Below are 27371 nucleotides of genomic sequence, written 5' to 3' on the forward strand. Positions count from 1 at the left end.
TTATTGAATGTAGGAATAAACAAAGTGGCAAAGGATGAGGGAAAGGCTGAGGTACTTAATGCCTTCCCTTCTCTGCTTCAGTCTTTAAGTGAGACCAGTTATCCTCAGGATATCCAGCTAGGTAATGTGGAAGAAAGAGATGAGGAGCAGAATAAGGCTTCATAATCCAAGGGAAATTGTCAGTGACTGCTACACCACTGAGACAAACCCAAGTCTACAGGGCCAGAAGGGATCCATCCACCCAAGAGGACTGAGGGATCTGGAGGCCGTGCTCACTGAGCCACCTTCCACCATTTGGAGGTCCCAGACAACTCGAGTTTAGCTAATGTGACACCCAGTCACAGGAAGGGCCAGAAGGAGGATCTGGGGAACTACAGACCTGCCAGCCTGGCATCCGTGACAGAGAACGTCATGGAACAGATCATCTTGGATATGATCACAAGACCTGTGCAGAACACCTAAGGGATCAGGCCCATCAGGCATGGGTTTAGGTCATGCTTGACCCACCCAGCTCCTTCTGTGACAAGGTGACCCCCTCAGTGGATGAAGGTAAGGCTGTTTCCCCGGACTTTAGAAAGCCTTTGACAATGTCTCCCACACATTCTCCTGGGGACACTGGCTGCTCATGGCCCTGCTTCACTGGGTATAAAACCAGCTGGATGGGCCCAGGGACTGGTGGGGACTGGAGCCACATCCAGGTGGGGCCAGGCACCAATGGAGTCCTCAGGGCTCAGCACTGGGGCCAGTCCTGTTTAATATCTTTACTGATGATCTGGACAAGGGAATTGAGGGCACGCCCAGTCAGTTTGCAGAGGACACTGAAGGATTGCCAAGGGCAACTGACACCAAGAGGTGACATGGACCCTCTGCCCACAGCTGTGCCAGGAAGAGTTCTGGAATCTGGACATCACTGTGACCCAAAGGCAGGACCCAGCACCTGGCCTTGTGGAACCTCAGACCATTGGCCTCAGTCCATGGATCCAGCAGATCCCTCTGCAGAGCCTTCCTGCCCTGCAGCAGATCCACATTCCCACCCAGCTGGGTGTTGTCTACGAACTGGCTGAGGGTACACTCGATCCCCTCATGCACATCACTGGTAAATACATTAGATAGGACTGGCCTTGCCCAGCTCTGGGAAGGGACTGGCACATTTAGGAAGTCACCATTTCCTAGATCTTCACTGATAAGGACACCAGCAGCCAAACAGAGCTCCCATACAATCATTAATAATGTGGGTGTTAATATCCTGTTCCACCTCACTATAAGAAACGCCTCCTTTGTCCATCTACTTCAATTTTCAAGTCAAGGGAGGAAGGACACTCTTGGTCCTTTTTTTTTTTTTGACACTTCCATGGGCACTGGGAACACAGCTCATTTCTGGGATCATTGGAGCATATATTCCACCTGCTCACTTTTGCAGCTGGTCTCCAGCTGTGAAAGGGATCACAAATGCCAGTCCTAAATACTCAGGCCTTTCACAAAAACCCTGCACGAAACTTAATGGTCTCTGCTGTGCCAGAAAGTCTCACTATGAATTCTGACCATTCCTCTAAAATCAACTTCTGGCAGGGACACTGCTGAGTTACCTCTCAGTTAAGGCAGGTGTAACAGCCTTTCCATCCAGCTCAGCACATGTGCAAAGAAACTTGAATGCATCCTTTTTCCAGCTGAATTTCAGAGGCCCAGTGTTCAGTGTTGTCTGAGAAACCAGTAGCTGATTTTGAGCCTTACTGTTAAAAATCCTTCTAACTCCATTTCACCAGCATACACACACTTCACCTTCCCCATGTCTTCACCGGGTGCATGTACAGGACATGCAGAGCTGCTTCTCCTGTATGATCTTCAGAAGCTTGTTGAGCAGCCACTAAAAATAGGCTATGTAAATGAGTCAGAAATTAGGATTTTTACAGGACTGACAGCTGACATCATGAATTACTGTGTCGTTCTAATTGGGAACGGCGGGAAAGAACGACACGGACTCTCAAGGGAGTCACAACAGGAGAAATCTCTAGTTTATTGCTCTAGGCTTGTTATATAGATTAGTTCGTGGAAAGTACAGAAAGGAAACTCTTATTGGTTAGTAAATCACTACATCACCATCATTGGTCAGTGGGGTTCACCACCCCCTGACTTTCTCCTGCAAGGAAAACAAGAGGACAGACAAACAGCACCTGGCAGTTGTTTTCTGTTTCTGAGGATTGTTTTGAAATCCTCCTGTGAATTTCCCAGGCCAGCTTCTCAGGCAGGACTGAGAGGCCATGGGGGCTGCAGCCTGCTCCAAAGCTAGCATCCATATTACTGTATAAAGCAGTTCCACTTAGACAGGAATTCACAAAGGAGACTCATACAGTGATTAGTGTTGCCTTCAGCAAGGCAAATATAAATGCACATAAATGCCAGAGACAAGTCAAACTAATCATTGTTCATAGATGTCAGATGTCTAAATGCAATGCTGGAAATCACAATAAAGTGCTTTCTTTGCTGCAAACAAGGAAAACACATTTTATAGGTCTTGTTTAGACTTAGAGACTTTGGGTTTTATTTCCAGGGAAGGTCAAATAAAATAGTCCAAGTCCTAAACACAGAAGGAGTAATACCTTTAATGATCAGATACAATTGTCAAATTAGATAAAAAGATAGTATTGCAATTGTAAGATGAAAAGTAGGACATCCCACTAGATATCCAGAAGCTCCAAAAACATCAGTGTGAATACTGAAGGTTAGGTATTTTCAATTACCAACAGGCTTCTAATATTCTTCAGTTTTATCAATAAATATTTATTAATGCATAGAAAAAAACAGTTTTGTGCAGGTTCATTAAAAAAAAAAAAAGTAATGTTTGGGAAAATCAATAAACTTTTACCTACTTAGGATACTCAAAATATTTACTGTCAGGTTAAAACTTTGGCTATCTGCATGGAGTAATCATAAGGACTGCATAAGGAGGTCCATTGTCAGATGTTTACAGATTGGTAAAAAATGTTGTCCTTACAAGTCATTGCAAATTCCACTTTTATATATTTACAAATTACATTATCACTTACATTCAGCCATAATACAATCTTACCTCTCAAAAGGTAAGAGGTTTTGATTTCCTGACTCTACAAATAAACTGCTCAGAACTTCACTTGCTCGTCTAGAAAGCAGCAAGGTAGTAAACTTCTAACCTGGTATTTGTGCAAAACCCAGCTGTTCTGCTGCAACAGTTTACAAACCAACCTATTTCACACTGATTTTTTTTCTTGCTCTCCTGTGACTTCTTCACTGACAAGGTAGTCTCAATTTTTAAGTATGTGAGTGCTGCTTCTAAGAAGGCTAATAAACAGAAATTAATTCCAGAAAGATTTGTAAAATGGAAAAATGCAGATAGAGAATAGACCATATGTCTCGGTTCTAGAAGACAGGTGTCTGCTAGGGAGAGCAGGAGCTTCCCTTGGGATGAAAGAATGTAGGCCACCCTCCCTCCGAATTATTATAATTTTGAAATCAAGGGGCTTTCAGCCAGAGATCTGGGGATAGGAATAACAGTTCTTTACTAGTAGAACCAGGCAAAAAAATAACAGTAACTACAACATTAACAAGAAAACAGAACCAGGGACCCCCTGACAGCCTTCTCGGCTGAGACGGGATGGAGGAGAGGCTTTGTTTTCACAAACCCCTCGGGCAGTCAGTCCCGGTGCTCCTGCACGGCTCCGAGGAACAGTCGGCTGGAACAGCAGGGATGAGCTGAGATCCTGGGCCGGTGGATGAGGTGGATCAGGAGCTCCGCGGCGGTGCCTGGCACTGCCACACGTCCCGGCAGGGCCTGGGGTGCGAGGCCACCAACAAAGAGGGGAGAAGGAGAAGAAGCAGCAGCTCCGTCTGGGTGATGGTGAAATTCCCTTCTCTCTACCACAGCAGCTCCGCGACCCAGCAAACGAATGTCTTTCCCCGAAGCCGTAGAAAGCCAGGCAAAAACTGTCCCCACCCTCCTTTCCTGCCCCCTTCCCCCCCTGGGCCCAGCCACTCTTTGTCCTTTATCAATCACCCCCTAAATATCCACAGATAGGTTGTCTCCGCAGCTAATGGGTAAAAATTCCACGGGCAGGCCAGAACGACAAAACAAAAAAAAAGGACACCTAACCCTCAACACTATCCACCCCGAATTTTTTCCCATACCAAAATGTTACATCAAATATTAAACCTTTAAATTATACACAAACACACACTACTTTAACTATATACATATGTACATACAGATACAAGCACAGTGTCATGGGTAGTTCACCCTAAAACCAGGTCCCCTTGAGGTATGCACCGGGTCTCTCCATCTTTTTGCATCACCCACCAAGTGCAACCCGGTCCCTGAGCAAAGACAACCCCACGGATTGGATTGTCTTTGTTGGAGGCAGAATTAACCCAAACAGTTTTTCCCAGCATACCTCTCATATGTACCACTGGAACCTTATCTCCTCCATCTGTCGTTCTGAAGGGCTCAGATTGGGCAGGGCCTGCTCGGTTAGTGGAACCTCGGGTGTTCACCAACCATGTGGCCTTTGCTAAGTTATTCTCCCAGTTCCTGAAAGTTCCCCCACCTTCAAGCTGGTTTTAAGCAGGCCATTGCACCGTTCAACTTTTCCAGCAGCAGGTGCATGGTAGGGGATATGGTACACCCACTCAATGCCATGTTCCCTAGCCCAGGTGTTTATAAGGCTGTTCTTGAAATGAGTCCCATTGTCTGACTCAATCCTCTCAGGGGTGCCATGCCTCTGAAGGACTTGCTTTTCAAGTCCCAGGATGGTGTTCTGGGCAGTGGCATAAGGCACAGGGTAAGTTTCCAACCATCCAGTGGTGGCTTCTACCATTGTGAGCATGTACCGCTTGCCTTGGCGGGTTTGGGGCAGTGTGATGTAGTCAATCTGCCAGGCTTCCCCATACTTGTATCAGGACCACCACCCACCGTACCATAGCGGCTTCAACCGCTTGGCCTGCTTGACGTCTCACAGTCCTGAATGACCTGAGAAATATTGTCTATGGTTAGATTCACCTCTCGGTCTCGTGCCCACTTATAGGTGGCATCTCTACCCTGATGGCCTGAGGCATCATTGGCCCATCGAGCTAGGAACAACTCTCCCTTGTGTTGCCAATCTAAGTCTATCTTTGACACCTCTATCTTTGCAGCCTGATCCACCTGCTCATTGTTTCGGTGCTCTTCATTAGCCCTACTCTTGGGGACATGGGCATCTACATGACGGACCCTCACAGACAGTTTCTCTACCCTGGTGGTGATGTCTTTCCACTCATCAGCAGCCTAGATTGGCTTTCCTCTGCATTGCCAGTTGGCCCTTTTCCACCTTTCCAGCCATCCCCACAGAGCATTGGCTACCATCCATGAATCAGTGTAGAGGTAGAGCTTTGGCCACTTCTCTCTTTCAGCAATGTCCAGGGCCAGTTGAACAGCTTTGAGTTCAGCAAGTTGGCTTGATCCACCTTCTCCTTTAGTGGCCTCTGCGACCTGTCGTGTGGGGCTCCATATGGCTGCTTTCCACTTCCAGTTCATCCCTACGATGCGACAGGAACCATCAGTGAACAGAGCATAGCATGTTTCTTCTGCTGGCAGTTGGTTGTACGGTGGAGCTTCTTCAGCCCGTGTCACTTGTTCCTGCTCCTCTTCATCAGTGAGACCAAAGTTTTCACCTTCTGGCCAGTTTGTAATTATCTCCAAAATCCCAGGGTGATTTGGGTTTCCAATACGGGCGCGCTGTGTGATGAGGGCAATCCACTTGCTCCATGTAGCATCGGTGGCGTGGTGGGTAGCAGGAACCTTTCCTTTAAACATCCACCCCAGCACTGGTAGTCGGGGTGCCAGGAGGAGTTGTGCTTCTGTGCCAATCATTTCTGAGGCGGCTTGAACTCCTTCATAGGCAGCTAAAATTTCCTTCTCCGTGGGAGTGTAGTGGGCTTCGGACCCTCTGTAGCTTCGGCTCCAGAATCCCAGCGGTCGGCCTTGAGTCTCCCCAGGCACTTTCTGCCAAAGGCTCCAGGACAAGCCATTGTTCCCAGCTGCAGAGTAGAGCACGTTCTTCACATCTGGTCCTGTTCTGACTGGGCCAAGGGCTACTGCATGAGCAATCTCCTGTTTGATCTGAGCAAAGGCTTGCTGCTGTTCAGGGCCCCAGTGGAAATCATTCTTTTTTTGGGTAACCAGGTAGAGAGGGCTCACGATCTGGCTGTACTCAGGAATGTGCATCCTCCAAAAACCTATGGCGCCTAGGAAAGCTTGCATTTCCTTCTTGCTGGTGGGTGGAGACATTGCAGTGATCTTATTGACGACCTCAGTGGGAATCTGACGCCGTCCATCTTGCCACTTTACTCCCAGGAACTGGATCTCTCGAGCAGGTCCTTTGACTTTGTTCTTCTTGATGGCGAAGCCAGCTTCTAGCAGAATCTGGATGATCTTTTCCCCTTTCTCAAATACTTCCACTGCTGTGTTCCCACACACAACGATGTCGTCAATGTACTGCAGATGTTCTGGAGCCTCACCCTTTTCCAGGGCAGCCTGGATCAGTCCATGGCAGATGGTGGGGCTGTGCTTCCACCCCTGGGGCAGTCGGTTCCAGGTGTACTGCACTCCCCTTCACGTGAAGGCAAACTGAGGCCTGCATTCTGCTGCCAGGGGAATGGAGAAAAATGCATTGGCAATGTCAATAGTGGCGTACCACTTCGCTGCTTTGGACTCCAGCTCGTACTGGAGCTCCAGCATGTCTGGCACGGCAGCGCTCAGAGGTGGAGTCACTTCATTCAATGCACGATAGTCCACAGTCAATCTCCATTCTCTGTCAGACTTGCGCACAGGCCAGATGGGGCTGTTGAAGGGTGAGTGGGTTTTGCTGACCACCCCTTGGCTCTCCAGCTCTCGGATCATCTTGTGGATGGGGATCACAGCATCTCAATTTGTCTTATATTGCCGGCGGTGCACTGTCGAGGTGGCAATTGGTACTCGCTGTTCTTCCACTTTCAGGAGTCCTACTGCAGATGGGTTCTCTGATAGTCCAGGCAAGGTGTTCAATTGCTTAATGTCCTCTGCCTCCACAGCAGCTATTCCAAAAGCCCACCTGAGTCCCTTTGGGTCTTTGTAATAGCCATTTCTAAGGAAGTCTATGTCCAGAATACACGGGGCCTCTGGGCCAGTCACAATGGGATGTTCCTGCCACTCCTTCCCAGTCAGGCTCACCTCGGCTTCCAACAGAGTCAACTGCTGCGATCCCCCCGTCACCCCAGCAATGGAAACAGGTTCTGCCCCCACATGTCCTGATGGCATTAGGGTACACTGTGCACCAGTATCAACTAAAGCTTCGTATTTTTGTGGCACTGATGTGCCAGGCCATTGGATCCACACCGTCCAAAAGACCCGGTTTTCCCGTGCCTCTTCCTGGCTAGAGGCAGCACCCCTCTAGCGCTGGTCATCCTCTCCTCCCTGGGCATACAAGTTAGAGGATCCTTCAAGGGGATCATCCTCTTTTCTGTAATATCTGGCAGTTTGGTCACGGGAGGCTGAGGCTACCTTCACTTTAGTGGAACTTTTCTGGTTAATGGTTCCCTCCCTGAGCTGATGCACTCGTGCTGCCAGGGCAGAAGTGGGTTTCCCATCCCACTTTCCCATGTCTTCCCCATGATCACGTAGAAAGAACCACAGCTCAGTTCATGAGGTGTACACTCTCTCTCTAGCTGGGGGACGCTGGGCTTGGAGTTTTGGGCTTGTGACCCGTACTGGTACCATATGGGAACTGCTCTTCCTCATCTCCTCCCTCATTTCCCTCATCTCCTCTTTGAGTTCCTTAATCACAGCGGAAATCTTAGCCTGCTGTGGGCCATGGACCATACTGTCGAAATGTCTAAGCCTGGTGGCGACAGAACCCACCGTCTCTTGGCTGTTATCGGCATTAATCGTTGCAATGAAGGTGGTGTAGTCACATGGCCCTAGATTTGCCAGACTCCACAACATCTGCCCAGTGCACCTGACTTTGTCGGGGTCATTATCATGCTGTCCACCCCTCCCAAAAAGGACCTCTAATATCGCCACTTCTCTCAGCTGTTGGATCCCTTCCTCAATGGTTTTCCATTCCCTTCTATGATAGTGCTCTTCCATTCTCTCTCTGTGGACAAACCTCTCTCTCACACTCATCAAAAGCCACTCCCAGAGGGAAAGGGGCCCTGGCTCCCTGACGAATACCTGATTCACACCTGAGTCCTGGGTCAAGGGTCCCACATTCCTTGCCTCACCACCATCCAGCTGCATGCCTGTACCCATAAGGTCCCAGACCCGAAGTAACCAGGTTGTATAAGGCTCACGCCCCCGCCTCACAATGTCTTTTTGCAAGTTACAGAGACTCTCATATGTCAGATTTGATTGTCAGTAATGATTTCAACTTCTGGCTCCCCTGTGGGTTGTGAGGGCCCTCCTTTTTTATCCTTATCAACAGGGTGCTGTGCTTTCATCTTAGACTTCCTCGTTTCCACAGGGGCAACAGCTGCTGGCTGTGACTGCCCTTGTGGTTCAGCTGGAACCTGGACGGTTGTAACGTCTGTGGGTTCCACTGCAGCACCATCAGACTCTCCCTCTTTGAGGCAGGGGGAGGGTTTCTCAGCAGCTGAGGAAATGCATTCTAGCTTCTGGCTCGTCTCACGTATCTCCTTCACCAGAACCCCCACCCACTGTGGGTGGTCCATTTCTGAGGTGGGCTGTGGGGCAGGGGCAGGTTCTAGAGCAGCACCCCCTGTCTCTGGGGCTGTGCCAGGCTCTGGGGTTGCACCCCCTGTCTCTTTCCCTTTGTCTCTGAATGCTAAGTAGAACAGGCCTATCAGCAACACCAGCCACTGTAAGATGTCATTAGCATTCAGAGAAGATTTTAACCCTTCGAAAACTGGTGGGGTAGGCCCAAGGAACTGTGTGAAAGGTTGGGAGAAAATTTCCCCAGCTGTCTTTTTCTCCCAGTAGGTACCATTATTAAAGTAACCCAAAAACCATCCAGTTAGTGTATGACAGCTCTGAATCCATGAGCCTGCCGTCCAGAGGACGTTAAACATCCATGAATTCCTCACCTTATCAATCCACAAAACAAACTGGATAATAGCCACAGTAGCCTTAGTTATAGGACCCATATTTAAGTAAGGCACAGCAAATGGGAGAAATATAGCTGTGACCACATGCCCCACGAACCTGGGTAAGCTCAACAACATGGTTCTACCTAACAAGGTTTCTAAATCCAGCACACAAAAGTTAGGTTATTTAAGAACTGTTATTCCTTTTTTGCCCTTTTCCTCTCTGTGCCCCATGTTGGGTGCCAAAATCTGTCTTGGTTCTTGAAGACAGGTGTCTGCTAGGGAGAGCAGGAGCCTCCCTTGGGATGAAAGAATGTAGCCCCCCCTCCCTCCAAATTATTATAATTTTAAAATCAAGGGGCTTTCAGGCAGAGATCTGGGGATAGTGTTATAAATGCAAAGGCAGATTTGGGTTAAATAAAAAACAATTTATTATAAAACAATTTCTATAAAAAAAATAAACAATGAGGAAAAACCACAATAAAACAAACAGCGCAGCGCTGGGTGGACAGGGGTCTATACCCAAAGGTATAGGTGTTCCCAAATCCACGAAGGAGGGTAGACTGTCCGGGGGTTTTATAGGGATTTTGTGCCTTGAGGCCAAATTCCAGGCAGGCACCATTCACCAACGGTCCTTGATTGTTGTATGAATTGATTTCCTGGCGTTGGAGAATAGAGTCAAATGGACGTCCGGACAGAGTCTCCTCATATGTAAAGAAGTTCTGGGTGTTTCTTGATTTCATTGTGGTTCAGGCCATCTGGATGGGATGGTTGGATCCGGGTTGGAGCTGATGGATATCTCGGCTGGACTTTTTCCCTTTGTCTACCTGATGGCTTCTCCCAACGGTGGCCTGCAAGGCGGGGTGTTCAGGTCCGGTGATGAGTATCTCGTCGGAGCCTTTCCCTGTCAGCCTGATGATTCATGTCCTGTCTATTCTTTTCCGTTGATGGGCGCCGAGCCTGTCCCTGTCAGCCTGATGATCCTTGTCCTGTCTATTCTTTTTCGTTGATGGGCGCCGGCTAGGATCGTTATCCTTTGAGTGGGAATTCGCGACTAGATCTGGGAAGGGCTTGTGGGCCACACTGTACTTTATATTTTATATCATTATTGTTATATACATTTATTTAGATTTCTACGAATTTTTACAAGTTCATTTCTCACAATAGGAATAACAGTTCTTTACTAGTATAACCAGGCAAACAAACAACAATAACTGCAGCATTAACAAAAAAACAGAACCAGGGACCCCGTGACAGCTTTCTCGGCTGAGATGGGATGGAGGAGAGGCTTTGTTTTCACAAACCCCCTCGTGCAGGCAGTCCCGGTGCTCCTGCAGGGCTCCGAGGAACGGTCGGCTGGAACAGCAGGGATGAGCTGAGATCCTGGGCTGGTGGATGAGGTGTATCTGCGGCGGTGCCTGGCACTGCCACACGTCCGGGAAGGGCAGGGGGTGCGAGGCCACCAACAAAGAGGGAAGAAGGAGAAGAAGCAGCAGCTCCGTCTGGGTGATGGTGAAATTCCCTTCTCTCTACCACAGCAGCTCCGCGACCCAGCAAACGAATGTCTTTCCCCGAAGCCGAAGAAAGCCAGCCAAAAACTGTCCCCACCCTCCTTTCCTGCCCCCTTCCCCCCCTGGGCCTGGCCACTCTTTGTCCTTTATCAATCACCCACTAAATACCCACAGTTAGGTTGTCTCCGCAACTAATTGGTAAAAATTCCATGGGCAAGCCAGAACGACAAAACCAAAAAAAAAGGACACCTAACCCTCAACACCATAATAAGCTAATTTTTTTAAGTGAAACAGAGCTAAACGGTGGCTAAACTATTCTGGCCTTCCAAAACCACTTTCAAAGTCTAGTGGAAAAACAAGCCCTCTAGAAATGTGTTTGTAGAGATATATTTGAATATTACCTTGCTGCATTCATGCTTGTGGCAGTAAAATCTGACCAAATGAGATGTCAGTGATTGGTTTTATTGGCAGTGAGGTGTTTCACTCCTCCATGTAACGTGTACCATTTTCAACTTATTTTATTTTGCACATAAACAAAAATATTTCAATTTGCAGGAAACGAGTTCCCTAAGTGCAAGCAGAAGTAAAGACTAAGAGGGCAATTGACAGGGTGGAGAGCTCAGAGCTTGAAGACAATATAAGCAATTGTTATAACAATGACTTTCTCCTCTCTTTAGTCTGTATACATAAAAAAGAGCTGCTCTTAACCCACCTGACCTTGTATACTACCCCAGTAAGTCCCAAAAAGATTTTCTAGCTGACAGTTCAGTACCTTGAGGTGTGATGCTCATAACAGTGAGGAGGGATAGTCTGGCAATAGAAACTCTTTAGAAAGGTAGAGCAGTTGAAAATGGCAAAATCTGACTATTTCCTCTGCCTGCATCTGATCCTACCCTCAAATAATCCAGTGGGAGAATAAATTAGACTAATTTAATTAAAAACAGCAAATTAGCCTTAATTACATGTCAGGATATGGTTGTATGGAGACTTTTTTCTGAAATTTAAACTTCCACAAAAGTCTAAAGGAGAAACTCAGATAAAGCTGTCCATTAAATTATTTATATGTGGAATTAAAATAGCAGTTCTGCATCTGTTAACCCACGACAGCAACTGGATTATGAGTCAGCACAAATCAGCAATGATTCTGGTTATGTGTGGTAACAGAACTCGGTACTTTTTGGGAGGAAAATAATAGTTTTGGAGGAATCTTTTCACACAGTGTTTTAAGAAACTATGTATAGAAACAAGCACATCAGGGGTGAAATGTCGGGAAACAAACACAGGATGGAACAACAACAGAATGGAGAATTTCATTCAGCCAAGGCTGGAACACAAGCCCTACGTTATATGATGATGCAAAATAGCTGAGCTCCAAAACTGACCCAAACTTTCCTGGAGCTGGCAAATTGTATGAAATTTGAATTATGTGCCCCAAAGAGTCAATATGTAAAAGTAGATCTGAAAGCAAGGATTGAGGAATTCCTAAATGCATTTACACTTTCTCTTTTGCATATCTCTGGAACTGAATTTGATGAACAGGAAAGCATTTGAAGCACAGCTCATTTTGCATTGTTATTAGTGATCAAAAGTGAAGTAATTTCCAAGAAAATCACAGTGTGGAAAAGAGGGTTAAAAAAAAAGTGAAAGGAATGGAATTTGAAGCATTCCTGATTTACGAATGCTTCTATTGTCCCTGTATTTTATCAGCATGTTCCCCATCTGGTTAAAAGCATATTCCATTGAAACAGGCTCTTGATCCAAAAACATGACATTGTTTCTATTCTTTTAAATTTGCTTTCCATTTCTAACTGCTCAAAACATTTGAATGTAACAAGCAAAATATACCTAAATCACACTGGCACACCAGGGAGACTGTCTGATAAGGGAATCTGGGTAGGCAAGATATCACTGGCAATTCTTCTCCCAGCACTCTCAACATTGTCAGGTGTATGCACAGCCCTAACAGACTCTGAAGTGCTTCTCCACTGGAGGGACAATCACTGTGTTGAAAGTTATAAACAATGAAAGGCACAGTAACCTGTAGGCTCAGTGTTCATTTTAATCTCATCTGTGGCTTCCTGAACATAGGAACCAGCAATTCTGGTCCCTGGTGCTCCATTTGTAGCTAGAGAGTTTGGCACAAGGATTTTAAAATGGTCTCCCATCATGGATTTTATTTAAAAAGCAAGGCAGTGTAGCAAACAACAAGGTGCCTCATTAATTCTGAAGAGATGTTCAGCAGGGGTGGCCCTTTCCTGCTCCAGAATAGCAGGAATTTGAGCAAAAAAAGAAGGGGCTTTCTCTTCAAACAAAACCCAAGTACTTCCTTTCCATCACCACCATTTCTCATTTCAGATCTCTTTGCTCCTCTCAGGAGCATGTCCTTTCACTTCCCTAATCTTCTCAGCTATCTTTTGAAAACATGATAGTAAGAGTGAATAATTTTGTTATATCTTCAGCTTTAAAATGACCAGAAATATCCAGGGAGAGCTGACATAGCCCTGCTCTTACACCACAGTAAATTCATCACAAAATTCCTAGGTAAAAAGGGATATATATATATATATACATGTATATATACATATATTCGTTATTGGAGGGCCTTGTCTGCTACAGGCTTACACCGCAAAACTCTACAGTTCACATACCTGTATCTACAATGTGACGATACAGAGTGCCAGAGTTATGCTACCTGGTATAGAAAAAGTTAATGAAAGCAAATAGTTGTCTTATTTTACAGGGAGTAAGGATTATTTTAATCTGAATCAAGTAAGTATTTATTTTAGATTTACAGCAGATTCCATCTTTTAAATTTGCCTTGTGCTAAATCCACCAGGAAGAGCCTGAGTGACTGCTGACATGCCAGATCTCTTGTGCACCAGTCCTATTACAGAGGTAGCACAAAGAGACAAATAACCACAGTCCCCTGCTGTGTTAAGCAGTATTCACAAAAACAAAAAAATTGTGACCAATGCTTATCAATGGATTTTATACACACATTATGACTCTGGGAAACCTTTTAGATTTTGTATTTTCTTGAAAACATTTGCCCCAAACAGAAAGGAAAGAGAAAAAGCCTATTTTTTTGCTGTCTTTAAAAAGCCCTCATGAATATTTCCACTAAAGTAGATTAGAAGAAATGCATCATTGCCATCTACTAATTCCTTTAAGGTTAATATTGCAAAGAATAAACCTTTCCTTATTTAACACTTAAATCATGCTGCTATGTGATCCTTCTTCCCAGCACAGGACCAGCAGGATGTTTCTCCCTACAGCACATTTACTGAGTTACTATGCATGCGAGCCTCACTCACCTCCTGAGTTCCTGCTGCCTAGAAATGCTCTGGAGGAACTCCTGGAGTGTTTGGTTTTCCAGAGCATATGTATCAAACAGGGAAAGGGAACTATCAAAATCAGAACAAATATTTTTGAGTAAAGGAAACAAAATGGATGCTACTCACTTCACCCCCAATTTCACGTTTTCTGGTTGAAGCAAATGCCAAGGGTTAGAACTGATTCATTCAGCTGAATGCAACCAAAACCACTGAGGAAAACGCTGACACTTGGATGAAAAGACTGAGAATAGGAATGGGCAGATGATGCCTTGTGACGTGACCTGGAACAGAGGCTAGACAGTGTTAAAGGAATAAAGTAGGTATTTATTGAAAGGCTTTTACAGGATACACTTTGGGCACTATAAGAACCTGGCTGTTACTCCACTCAAGATGGATATCTAGTTTTGAAACTTTGTTGAATTTCTATTTTAAATATCTACTAAGAATGGGTATTTAATAATAGATAAATATCCAACAACAGTAAATACATAGCAATAGTAAATATCTAACAATAGTAAATATTTAACAACAGTAAGTATATAACAATAATAAATGTCTGACAATAATAAATATCTAACAGTAGTAATGTTTTGTACAGTAAGCTCTCATGTAAAGAAGAATAATAATTATTATGAACAGTCTGTTCCTCTTGCCGCGGTGATGGAAAGCCCGGAGCACCGCGACTTCTCCAGAGGCAGCCTTGAGAAAGGCTGAGCCGAAGCGCGTGTGAGCAGCTTCGAGCAGTCGAGTGATTCCAGCTCAGCTCAGTAGTAGTTCAGTGATTTCAGCTCAGCTCAGCGGCGGCAGGCAGGCAACACAGGAAGCAGGGACGAGATAGCTGGTCCAGCGTTCCACCGAGGCACAAGCCTTTATTCAGGCAGAGCTTCGGCAAAGGGTGCCGGTAACAGGGAATCTGCCAAACAGGGGAAAACCCGGGATATTTATGGGGAAGGAGAGGGGCGGGGGGAAGCCCGAGATACCTGTATCGGGGTGGGACAGCAGGGGGGAACACCAATGAAACACAACAGTTTAACATATCTAACTCAAAGACCCCTGGGAGCGATACATTGTGTCTCTCTCACAGAGAAGTATCTCCTCTCCAGGGGAGAGCCAGGATCTCGGGCCCAGAGGGCTCCTCCGTACCCACACCTCTTACGGTGCAGCTTCACCACAAAATACAATTAGATGGAAAAGATTTATTTAGTAAATAAGAAACTATAAAGCATACCTATGTGTACCTGATTCAAATAAATATTTATGCGTATAACTACCCTTCCCATGGCAGGCATGACACAAAACAGTGCTAGCCTTGCACGTGAGAGTTTTGCTTTATAGCTAACTGAAAATAGTCAAAATTGGTGAATTAGCATTTGCTAAGTTCCACATTATGCTCTCTGCACCTGAGTTATCTCATTTAAAGTTACCCCAGAGGTGTCTATTCAGACAGATTTCTGTGCATTTATCACATTGTCCAAGTAATACTGTGACATTTTGAGTAGTCTAATTTGCTCCCCTGTGACCTCCTGCAAAATTAATTGTCACTATTAGGAAGGGTAAGGGAGACAAATGTGGAATAACTGGATGCATGTACAGCAGTCATTAAGTTAAGAACACATGGAAAAAAGGGTTGGTAAAAGTCAGCTGTTGCCCTTTTTATCTCATGAACATGAGAAAACATTTTGAGAAGGTAGCCTGCTGATCTGCTTGAATGCCTCACACACTTAGGAAGCAAACAGATACGCCAAGTCTCACCATCCATGTCCCTTTGGAGCTTCTTCTCCAAGGTTAAATTTCAGCACTTGGCTGAGCTAAGCCTGAAAATTAAATTCTTATTTGATGAGAACTGAAGGGTGTTTTTGTCCTGCTGGTTTATACTCTCAAGTGGATCAAAAAGTTTTTATTGCTAATTGTGCCCAAACAAATTAACTTTGAGATCAAGTTTTCTAAACGGGATTTTCAAAAAGGGCAATAAGCAAAGTCTTGGCATCTTGATTTTGCTAAAAAATATTCTCTCTGCTCTTCTGAGCACCTTACCCTTAACACTGTAGAAGTGTTTTAGCAGGATGTCTACTCTATTGTTGCTCTTAGAACTCTAAACAAAAAATTGAGATTATTTAGCATCTTCTGGTCCATCTATAGAATCAGTATGCGGAACAATGTAACATCCATTAATTCTTGTTAATCTTAATTCTGGTACAAAATTTTGAGCTATGTTAAACAGATTAAGAGGACGATCTTATCAAAGGAATCATCAAAATTAACTTAGTGTGCATTAAATAGCCAGCATGAATGAGTGCTTCATTGTTTTCCAATACTTCACTCACTAGTGTACTTCTGGAGATTGTTTTTGGTTCAGAGTCATTAACACAGGGACAAGTAGCACCAAAATTACCTTTTCTGATCTGCATCTCTCTCAAGAACACAGTGTGATTTCTTGCTCCCACCCTATGCTGACTCCAAATTGACACCTGGGTCTCTGCATTCCTAGTGGAACCACTAGGAGAACCTAGAAAGTATTGTTATAAACGGGCTTGGACTTCTTGGGTGAAAAACAAAGTCAAACCCTTTATTAACCAAACCACAGAAAAACACCAACAGAGGCAGGAGTCCAGGATAAGTCTGAACTCTTCTACAGCACTGCCAAAGGCTCTCCCATAGATCAGACTCTGTGGGAAGACCCTAAAGGAAGGCCTGCTGTCCTTTTTAATAGAGCCCCTTGTCCATGATTGGTCCATTTCCAGGGCTCTCATTGGTCTTTAGTGTGGTTCACTCCAGACCAATCATTCTCCCAGGGCATTGAGTGATTGGTTGTCTTCTCCACCAATGGTTGTTTCTGGTGCAGACATCTGTTGCCACTGGAGATGAATAGATCACGTGGACACAGCTCGAGGTGTGGTGAAAGGAAGAGAGAGTTTATTTTTCCTCCCAGGATTTATAGGTTTCTGACCATGGCCCGGGATTGGATGGTCAGGATAATACTTTCCCAACTGCACTGGCTGTGAGAAATGTCCATCGCAAGACATGTATCAGAAAGAATGTACACATATCTATGTTTACAGTTAATGTCCTGGGAAAGACTGTAGAAAACTATGTCAGCAAGCTCAGAAGCTGAGTTTTCAGGGCGACAGACATCACCCCTGGCAGGTCATGTTCTGGAGTGTTCTTTTAACTTACCACCACGCAATACCCCACCAGCCCTGCACCATCCCCATCTCCACTTGACTACTTCCCACACCAATCACCGGACTTTGCCCAGTTCCCTTATAAACCCCAGAGAACCCTAACTCTCTAACAACAATTATTAACTATTATCTAAAAACACTTTATATTAAATAACTATTATCTTGTAACCCAACATTAACAATTAATTCAACATGTTACAACAATTAGTTTACTTGTAACACAACAGTATCATATATAGGGCATGAGCTGAGTCCTAGCCAGATGGGTTACACAACTTTTGGAGCAGATTCAGTCTTTGGGAGTCCCTTGATGATGCCAAAGTCTGAGTGTTGTTTGAAAGTACAAATGTAAAAATGTGCTTACACAAATAATACACACGTCAAAAAGTGAAATCCAGAATCTATCAAAGGCAATAAGAAAATCCATTTTAATTATGCTGGAGACAGGATTTTAGCCTGTGAAGCCCATAATTGGAAACTTTGGCCGACTGAAAAATTAATGCAGTGCTGAGATATTTAAAGATCTTAAATAACTTTGTAATTCTGGTAATCTTTTATAACTCTAAACATATATACACTTTGCTAACTGCGCCTCCAAGAAAATAAGAATTTAGATTTGAAAGCCAACTGGGACCCCCTCTGCCAGCATCTCTTGTCTCACCAGCAATGAATTTGCAGCAATGCAAGTTCTGTTAATTCATACCTCTCATTCTTGCTTTAAGATAGAATTGAGCATTGTCCTATCTTGCTACAGATTAATTGACAACTCTGTTGATAGACAAGCTATAAAAGAGTCTTTGTAGATTTCCAAAGGAAAAGGAAAGATTGAAGAAGTAGGGAGAAGCACACTTACATGATTGCAGTAAGTTATGTTTAGAACTGGATGCGGAAAAATCCAATTTTAAGAGTAAGATTTTGCTTATATAGAATTAAATCAAACCAAATGCTGGAGGGATGCTTTGTGATCCAACTCAAATTCTTTCCCTTTCTCTGCAGAAGAATTGAGATGCATTGGCCGATTCCTCAGTACGTGTTTACGTCTTCCTTTCCTTTGACTGACCTAAAGTTGCTTTCCCAGCTCAGCTTTCCTGTGCTCAGTCTGAAAGGCAGCAGTCTAACGGTCCTAAACTTCTCCCCTCACACAGAATTTAGGCAGGGGAGCACTGCAGCTTTACTTTGCTATGGAGTAGGAATGCAGCTTTTCATAGCTTATCTCCGAGGTCACTACACCCTTTTTGCTCCCTGTTAGAAAAAGGAGCCTTGAACTCAGGAAACACTGGAAAGACATATTTTCAGGGGAAGGTGTTTACCTTCACCTGTTCTGACCATCTCCCCTCAATAAAACAGAAGGGTTCTTAAGTAATTTTGACCTCCCATTTTTTACCAAAAGAAACCAAAGGCACGTCGAAGAACTGATTTCCACATGCAACTCTTTAAGTATTCTCTGTCACAAAAAGAAAGGTGACAAGAGGAATGATCATAAAGCCATGAGAAGGCAGGCACAGTGAGTGGCTCATGCAAATACTTTTCTTCAGATGCGGCTTTTCATCAGCTTTACCACCTTGTCTAAAGCTGAGTACCTCTGCTGTAGTCTGATCCCAAAATTTCAAGTAACAAAGGTATGTAAAGCTCTGCTATAAAAAAAAAAAATAAAAATTGCACAACTGCCTGAACTTGCATTGAAATGGAGAACCCAAAGAAGTTCCTTGCCCATGTTTCAAATCCCTGTCATCTGTACAAAAGGTTTATGTGGTGACTGGGTCTGTTATTTCTCCTTTTGAGAAGCACTGTACAGGAAAGAAGAGTTGCTAATACCACTGATCCCAAAGCTCTGCTCATGTTTTGTCAGAATGGAAAGTAAGCAGGATGCAGAGGGTATTTTTCAATCATGTGAGTAGCACAGCTAATGAATAGGACTTCCCTTGAAGATGGGAGGGGTCTTGTGCCCCAAGATGAAAAGAGAATCAAAGTCAGGAATATTTTTAGTGAAAAAGATTGATGCAGCCATCCTGAGGCGAACTGTCATTGGTGTAATCAGAAGGAGCAGCTGTCAGAGAATAGGAATAGTCATCAATTGCTTGACAGAACATGACAGCTTGGTTCATAAAAAGCTTCTTCTGTGAAAACAGATCCTAACCACAGAGGCAAAAACATATTGTAAAGAGAATCAACTTTCTGCTGTGCTAGCCTCATTCCAATTAACACGTCAGTCCTGAGGCAAAAGAAGCCTTCTCTACAGCCCACACTGCAGATTCCTGTGTTTTGTGTCTTTCAAAACAAAAAAAAAGACCCATTTTCTGGATGGGACTCATCTATCAAATCAGTATAGTCAAAATTACTACATGAAGCTGCTCTGGCTCTGCCCCAGACTGAGCAGGAACTTCAGTGGAGGGTGTTTTTCCTCTCCATTTACTGTTTTTTTAGAAGACTGGTATAACATGCAAGGATATTTCTGAGAAGTGCAAGACACTGCTGGTAACAAGGTCTATAAAAAGGAAGTACGAATAAAAAATTGTACTGTACTAAAATGAATATGCACATGCATCACAAATATATCCATTTTTAATGACGTTTTTTATAACTGTCAGTGGAGGGGAAGGTTATGGATTTCTAATTCTGAGAGAGTGATAACAGGAAATTATGTCTTCTTCAAACAACGTCATCCTTATAGAGCGGGCATACGCCCCAGTTATCCCAGAGTTATCCCAGAGCACTTAGTGCTCACAGTGCAGGAAAATACTGTGAGCTCGTAAGAGCTGTGTAAAGAAAATTGGAAATTATTCAAGGAGAAATTAATCATTTTTGTGCATGCCAGGCTATGTTGTCACAACTGAGGCATTGTACCTTCAGCTCTTCATAGAGCTGTGGGCTCTAAAAAGACACACTCATATTCCAGTCCATTTAATCCTAATTTTTCTTTGGTTTTGCTGCAGACGAAATGCAAGAAAATAATACCTATAATTCCTGCAGTGTTAAGTAACAGACCCAAGTTATTTTGACATTTTATGTGACAAAGATCACAATTCAAAGAATTATTCCAGCAATTTGTTGCTCCCATAACTTGCTGTGGTTTTGCTGACAACTTTGTCTTTGATGATGTCAAGTATAGTAGCAAGCTTTAAGATTGCAGTGTATCTAACACTACAAAAGCCTATCCTTTTTTTCATTTGCCTGCTTGAATCCATACATCTTTATTCCGCTGTATCACAAACAAATCTAATTTAAGGCACGTCTTGATGCAGTTTAGATCTTTATTCTTAATCACAGAATCATAGAACCATTTAGGTTGGAAAGGAACTCCAAGATCATCGAGTCCAACTTGTGACTGATCCCCACCTTTTCATTGAGTGCCACATCCATCCCTCCATGGACACCTCCAGGGATATGGACTAAACCACTTCCCTGATCTTCCAATCCCTTCCAATGCTTAAAAACCATTTTCATTAAGAAATCCCTTCTGATGTCCACCCTGAGCCTCCCCTGGCACAGCTCAAGGCTGTTTCCTTGTGTCCTGTTATCTGGAAGAACCCGAACTTCCCCTGGCTGTAACTCCCTTGTTGCTTCATTGTGGATGTCTTGGTTCTAGAAGACAGGTGTCTGCTAGGGAGGGCAAGAGCCTCCCTTGGGATGAAAGAATGTAGGACACCCTCCCTCCGAATTATTATAATTTTGAAATCAAGAGGCTTTCAGCCAGAGATCTGGGGATAGGAATAACAGTTCTTTACTAGTAGAACCAGGCAAACAAACAACAATAACTTCAGCATTAACAAGAAACCAGAACCAGGTACCCCCTGACAGCCTTCTCGGCTGAGATGGGATGGAGGAGAGGCTTTGTTTTCACAAACCCCCTCGGGCAGTCAGTCCCGGTGCTCCTGCAGGGCTCCGAGGAACACTCAGCTGGAACAGCAGGGATGAGCTGAGATCCTGGGCCGGTGGCTGAGGTGTATCCGCGGCGGTGCCTGGCACTGCCACACGTCCCTGCAGAACAGTGGGTGTGAGGCCACCAACAAAGAGGGAAGAAGGAGAAGAAGCAGCAGCTCCGTCTGGGTGATGGCGAAATTCCCTTCTCTCTACCGCAGCAGCTCCACGACCTAGAAAACGAAATGTCTCTCCCCGAAGCCGAAGAAAGCCAGCCAAAAACTGTCCCCACCCTCCTTTCCTGCCCCTTCCCCCCCTGGCCCCGGCCACTCTTTGTCCTTTGTCGAGCACCCACTAAATATCCACAGTTAGGTTGTCTCCGCAGCTAATGGGTAAAAATTCCACGGGCAGGCCAGAACAACGAAAAAAAACAAATAAAAAGGACACCTAACCCTCAACAGTGGAGTACCTTGAGGCCCCTCTCAGTGCTTGGCCCCAGGACTTTTGGGACAGCTCCAAATAGTTCTTGGAAAGGTGAAGAGGGTGGCTCTTCCATGTCTGCAGGAAAAGTGTGTGAGCAGTCCAGGGAGAGGGCTGGGAAAGGACAAGACACTGACTGCCCTGAGAGGCGGATGACCCTGGCTCCGGTGGCCTGTGGGGACCAACTGGTCCCAACAGGGGGAACCCAGTCCTGTTTCCCCCAACACTGTGAGTGGGATCCTGGAGAGGGTGAGGGCAGCTGGGGCTCCCCCAGAGACGTGAGGAGGGGATGTACCCTGTGTGAGGAGATACTGGAGGCAGCTCACTGCTGGAAAGCTGTACGGTTTTTGTGTAATGCTATGTAGTGATACTTTTGTTCCTACTCTTGAACTCCCAGAGTGTGGTTTGGGTGGGATGGCTCTGAGCAGACCAGTGCCCATCCCACCCCAGCAGCCCCAAAGAGCAGCTGAACCACTGCTCCCCTGGATTTTGCAGGGCAGACATCTCCTGCAATTGCAAAATGAACTAACTTCACCTCAAGTGAAGTTTCTAAGGTTTAAAAAAGTTTACCTCTGGCTATCAGCACTATCTGGCTATTTTACAGAAATTGTGGTCTGTTGTGATGCAGGGTACAAGCAGAGATGCCAAAATAGAGCTGCTCAGGTACCATCTGTGGGCTCAGCTCTTTGGTAAATATTTATACTAAAGATAAACTGACATCTTATGTGAAGGAGCCTCTAATTTATCTAATTTTACAATCTTTCAAAAATTTGGCTAGAGGCTCTTCTTTCTTTCCATTTTTCCTCTTTACTACTGCAAGTCCAGTGCAAAGAGACATACCTGCTTTCTCCATACTTCTTTAAGTTGTTGTGTAAGTATATTTTAGACAGAATCTGTGCTGGTGTTGCTTGACATGGCAGAAGGACTCTGGGTGTGTTGAATGTTGATGGCCTGGTGAATGCTCAGCTGCATGGCATAGACAAAATGTCAGGATTTTCTTTTAAATCAGGTTTTAAAAGAAACCCAGGGCCAGGACTGCAGGACCGTTTCACTGCCTAATTTCTCATTTGCTCCATAACTTGTGATTTCTGTGTGCAACTTGGCTCATGGGAGAGCTCTGGGGTCATTTCTCTTCAGTCCCTGCCTTGAGAGGCTCCTATTCTTTGTCAGAGTAGGAGAGAAGATTATCAGTGATAATGATCATGACTGGGGTAAGAAAGGTTCTGGTTTACTTAAAAGGTGTTGTCAAATAAAAGAGCAACTGCATGAGAAAGGAATGATTTTCAAATTTAGAAATTCTCAAAACAGTCTAATTAAAATATGAATTTTGGTTGTTTGGTTTGTTTGTTTTGTCTTGTTTTATTTTTTATGGAGGAAAAACCTGGAAGCTTGGGACTAGCAATTATAAAGATGAATAATTGCATAATAAATACCAATCTGAGCCTTGGTAATTAGACCCTGCAGCGCTTTGATTTTTAAAAGAGAATCTGGTATGGAATGGATCACAAGAAAGGCAAACAAGATATAACAGATATAAAGAAGTAGTTTGCAGTCATATTTGTACCAGACTAGTATATGTATGGTACTCTGTCTTTTGCCACAGAGAGAACTTGATAAATTGTATTCAGCTATAATCTAAAGGCCCAGATATAACAGGTAAGGCCAGGATGTGACAGTCTCAAATGTGGTCTAGATAAGCAAAGTATGGCCTAGTAGACAGAAAGGAAATTCAAAAATGGGCCTAAAAAGTTTCATCCCTCAGGTCATGCTGTGTATTGTTATAAATTTGTATTGTGATATTGGCTTTCGCAGATGAATATTATATATTAAATACTTTTTAGCTATGTATGTACTTTTTTTCTTGCTAACAAGTCTTAAGCTTAAAAGAATTTCCTAGGTACAAGGCAAGGAAACCCCAGAGGGCAAGGACAGTGGGGCCCAAGCTGTTATCAGGAGAACAATAGAGCCAAAACTGTTATCAGTGGAAGATATGAAACCCAGCTGTCCTCAGGGGAAGGATGAAGGGCCCGGACTGTTATCTGCCCTGACCATTTGCAAAAAGAAAGGAAACCAAACTCCAAAATAATGCTGACCAGCAAGAATAATGATGACCAGCAAAAATAAATGCTGACCAGCAGAAAATAAAAATTGTACAAAAGCATGATCTAAGAAGGCGGAACCAGGGAGGGGACGCTTTGAATATGCATTAAACCTTCACAGTAGGAGGGGATAAAAAGGGTGTTCCTGAGCTAACAGGTGTGTTCCTGGCAAGGCGCCAGGGCACCCGGCCGTTTTAACCCTTTGCTTTATTTCTTTTGTCTCCTAATTGTCTTTTGTTTATATTAAATTATTTTTATAATTTATTAAGTGAATCTTGTTTTTAAGAGTATCATGCAGTAAAATGCAGGACTTGCCATTTCATATGGCTAGTAATGCTGTTTTCTACTACATATACTGCACCAGATTCATATACACAACAGGATTTTTGTCAGATTTTTTTTTTTAAGCATAATTTCAGTTTTCTTAGACTACAAGCAGATTCACACTCTAGTGCTTAAAGAACCACATCCCCATCTGAATTTCTTTAATTCTTAATCCTAGAATTTCAGGACTAAATGTATGAATATACTGAAGTATACAATGATTACTCTCTGTTATACTGCTTGTAATACAGATATGTGCAAGAATATTCTCTGAGAGATCTGTTGAAGATTATTAGAAATAAACTTCCTCCAGCTGGTTGTTCACATAATAGCACCTGAGTTGATTAAATTAACCTCAGCAAATGACTGCCTGGAGGAAAAGAAAAATCCACAAATCCAAGTTAAATTCTGCATGGAAGATTTTCTGTGCAGCATGGATAGCTCTATTTTCACAGTCTTTATTGAAGCCAATTACTCTCTCAAGCACAGAAAAAAGTGTAATGGGGAATTTAATTTACTGGTGTGTGATATGCATTTAAAGACAAGATTTAAAGACAGAAAAGAGCAACGAAGAAGAAAAAAAAAAAACCTAAACTGTTTTCTGTTTGGAAGTGATGCCCAGAAATTCATTTCAATTCAGGGGCTGAAAATTGCATGAGCCTTCACTTGTCCAACCTATGATGTTTTTCCCCCATTTAATACAGTGCAATTTTACAGCAATTGAACAGCATATCTAAGCATAAAGGAACTGATTTGACCTAATTTTATATGTGATTTTTTTTCAGCTTATTTTTTCTTTCCTCTTTCAAATTAGGATAAAGCTTTCTCTTCTGTGTACTGAAGGCAGCCCAATATTTCAGTATTCATGGCTTTCCTTTGCCCTCTCTTACCCCATTTGCAAGCAAATTAGGCATCACTCATAAACTCAGTGCAGCAACTGCTGCCATACTGAATCTTTATTTTCTTGTACTTTTCCCACTGTAGCCATGTGCAGAGACTTGATTTGCACTAGAAATCTGGCAGGACAGTCTGGTGCTTGCATTCTCCCATGAAGGTCAGAGATCCTACCCCCTGCCAACTGCTGTGGGAAAATATTACTGCACATGTTAAATCCCACTTCATTTAAGAGGAAATGCCTGAATAAGGTTAGATGTATGCATTGATTGAGAATTAAATGCTTAAAATTCAAGAGCACTGAGGTTTCATTCAATCTCTTCTCTAATCAGAGCTCTGTGCAGACACCTGAATATTGGACGTGTTTGGTTTGAATATTGCAAGCCTTGTTTTGGTGAAGGCCTTGTTGACTCATGGAAATTTACTCATTTAAATGGCTACATTTAGTGCTTCTAGACTCAGGAAAAAATTCATTTATGCCAGTTCTGATTCAGCATCTGATTTTTATCATTCATATTTCCATTGGTTATTTGGAAGGAGAACAACACAATTATAAGTTCAGCCATTTATATTTTTATTGGCTTCTGTTTCCTGCAGCAGGGAACAGCTTCGGAAAGAAGAGTTCCTATGTTTCTGACCTACTCCTTTACCTATGTTTGGTGCCCTTTCCTCTTGGCTGTCACCACTTTCCTTCAGACCACATCCACTTGAGCTGATTCAGAATTTTCTCTTCAGACAGGAAGGTCTCCAAGTTTCCAGGCCTTAAACTCCTCTGAACCTTCTGGTTACTCCAACGTCCTTTAAGGGCCATAAATTCAAGATCCCAGATGTCTAATCTTCAATTCTGTCTGTATCTGTTCTTCAAAGCTTGTCAGGTTTAGTTTTAGCAAACTTGATGTTCGAGTGATTTAATGATCAAATAACAATAAGATTTTATGAAGAAACTTAATTAGTGCTGGATAAAAGTGGGTGCTGCTTGCAATCAATTAAAAGAACTAATTAAAATTAGTTACAAAAATTAAATAATTTCCAGCCATAGTGAAGGTGGAGAGAGAGGGGGAGAGATATGGGACAGACCCCTCAATTCACTTTTTGGATCTGAAAATATTCCTAGTAATGGCTAATAACAGAGATAACAGTGTAATAACTTGCTCTGTTCTCTGCCATCTGTGTTGGTTCTTCAATTTTGGTTACCTAATTAAATTCATTAGTTCAGAACCAACCAGACATACCTAATACAACCCTTTTTCCCTTTTAAAGCTTAGAGCCTGAATTGACTTTGATGGATAATGCAAATGAAAGCTTAAGAACAGAAAATTAAATCCTGGGGATAGTCAAAATATTTATTAAGCAATGGAGCTATTTAAACCAGTAAAATTTAATAAGATAATTGGAATGCATTTATTTGCATTTATATTTGGCTCTGTTCTTCCAGCTTTAGCATTGCTGATTATATTTTGCATGATACTTTTTATTACAATCTTCTGGTAACACAAGCATTTAAATCTAGATAATTTACCCTGTTCTCTTACATCCTATTCTGTCATCCTGGCTTTTCTTGTAGGCCTTTTGACCATAATCATTTAAGTATCCAGCACTTTCCTGGTATATTTTCTTTCAGGTTTATAAGCTGAATTAATAGCTTTGCTCATTTCTGACTACAATACTTAATTACTGTCAAATTAAGCTGATTTATTTGCACTCAATGTTGCATTAACTAGTAGTATGAGATAACTAACTGGTATGTGAGCAAGATTATGCGATTTTAGTTGTAGAGTAATGAAGTTTTATGGAGTAATCAGATGCTTTGGAATGTTACAGAGCTGTAAAAATACATCAAAAGATTCTTTGCTGTCTTCAGATTCTTTGCTTCAGATCAAAGGAATGGTAAGAAAAAATTAGGAATGACAGACCAGGAGGCATTTACTTGTCAAAGGGGGTTCCCTGTACCTAAACACATACCTGAAAAAGGTCTCTCTACTTTTCAAGCTTTCTTCTATTGTTTCCAGGAGAAGAATAGGACTTTGCAGCATTTCTCTGGAAATCAATCATTTCAGGCTGGATCCGAAGCCACAGGAAACAGATAAAAACTTCTTTGAAAGGAGATAATTCCTTGAACATGATGTGTCATCTTGGTGAAAAAACATGTTTCCTTGCTAAGCTTTATTTAAAACCTGCTGTCATACTTAGGCTATCTTAAAAACGAGATTCACTTAATAAATTATAAAAAGAATTTAATATAAATAAAAGACAATTAGGAGACAAAATAAATAAAGCAAAGGGTTAAAATGGCCGGGTGCCCTGGCGCCTTGCCAGGAACACACCTGGTATCTTAGGGATACCCCTTTTATCCCATCCTTGCTGTGAGGGGTTAATGCATATTCAAGCATGTCCCCTCCCTGGTTCCGCCTTCTTGGATCATGCTCTTGCACAGTCTCATTTTCTGCTGGTCAGCATAATTTTTTTGCTGGTCATCATTATTTTAGCTGGTCAGCATTCTTTTGGAGTCTGGTTTCCTTTTTTCTGCAGATGGTCAGTTGTTGATAAGGGTCTGGGCCCCTCATCCTTCTTCTGAGGGCAGCTGAGCTTATCTTTCCCCCCTGCCCA

This window comes from Pseudopodoces humilis, chromosome 5 (genome assembly GCF_049639895.1).
Source record: "Pseudopodoces humilis isolate 2021_Gansu_Grassland_sample_001 chromosome 5, ASM4963989v1, whole genome shotgun sequence".
Taxonomy (NCBI): Eukaryota; Metazoa; Chordata; class Aves; order Passeriformes; family Paridae; genus Pseudopodoces; species Pseudopodoces humilis.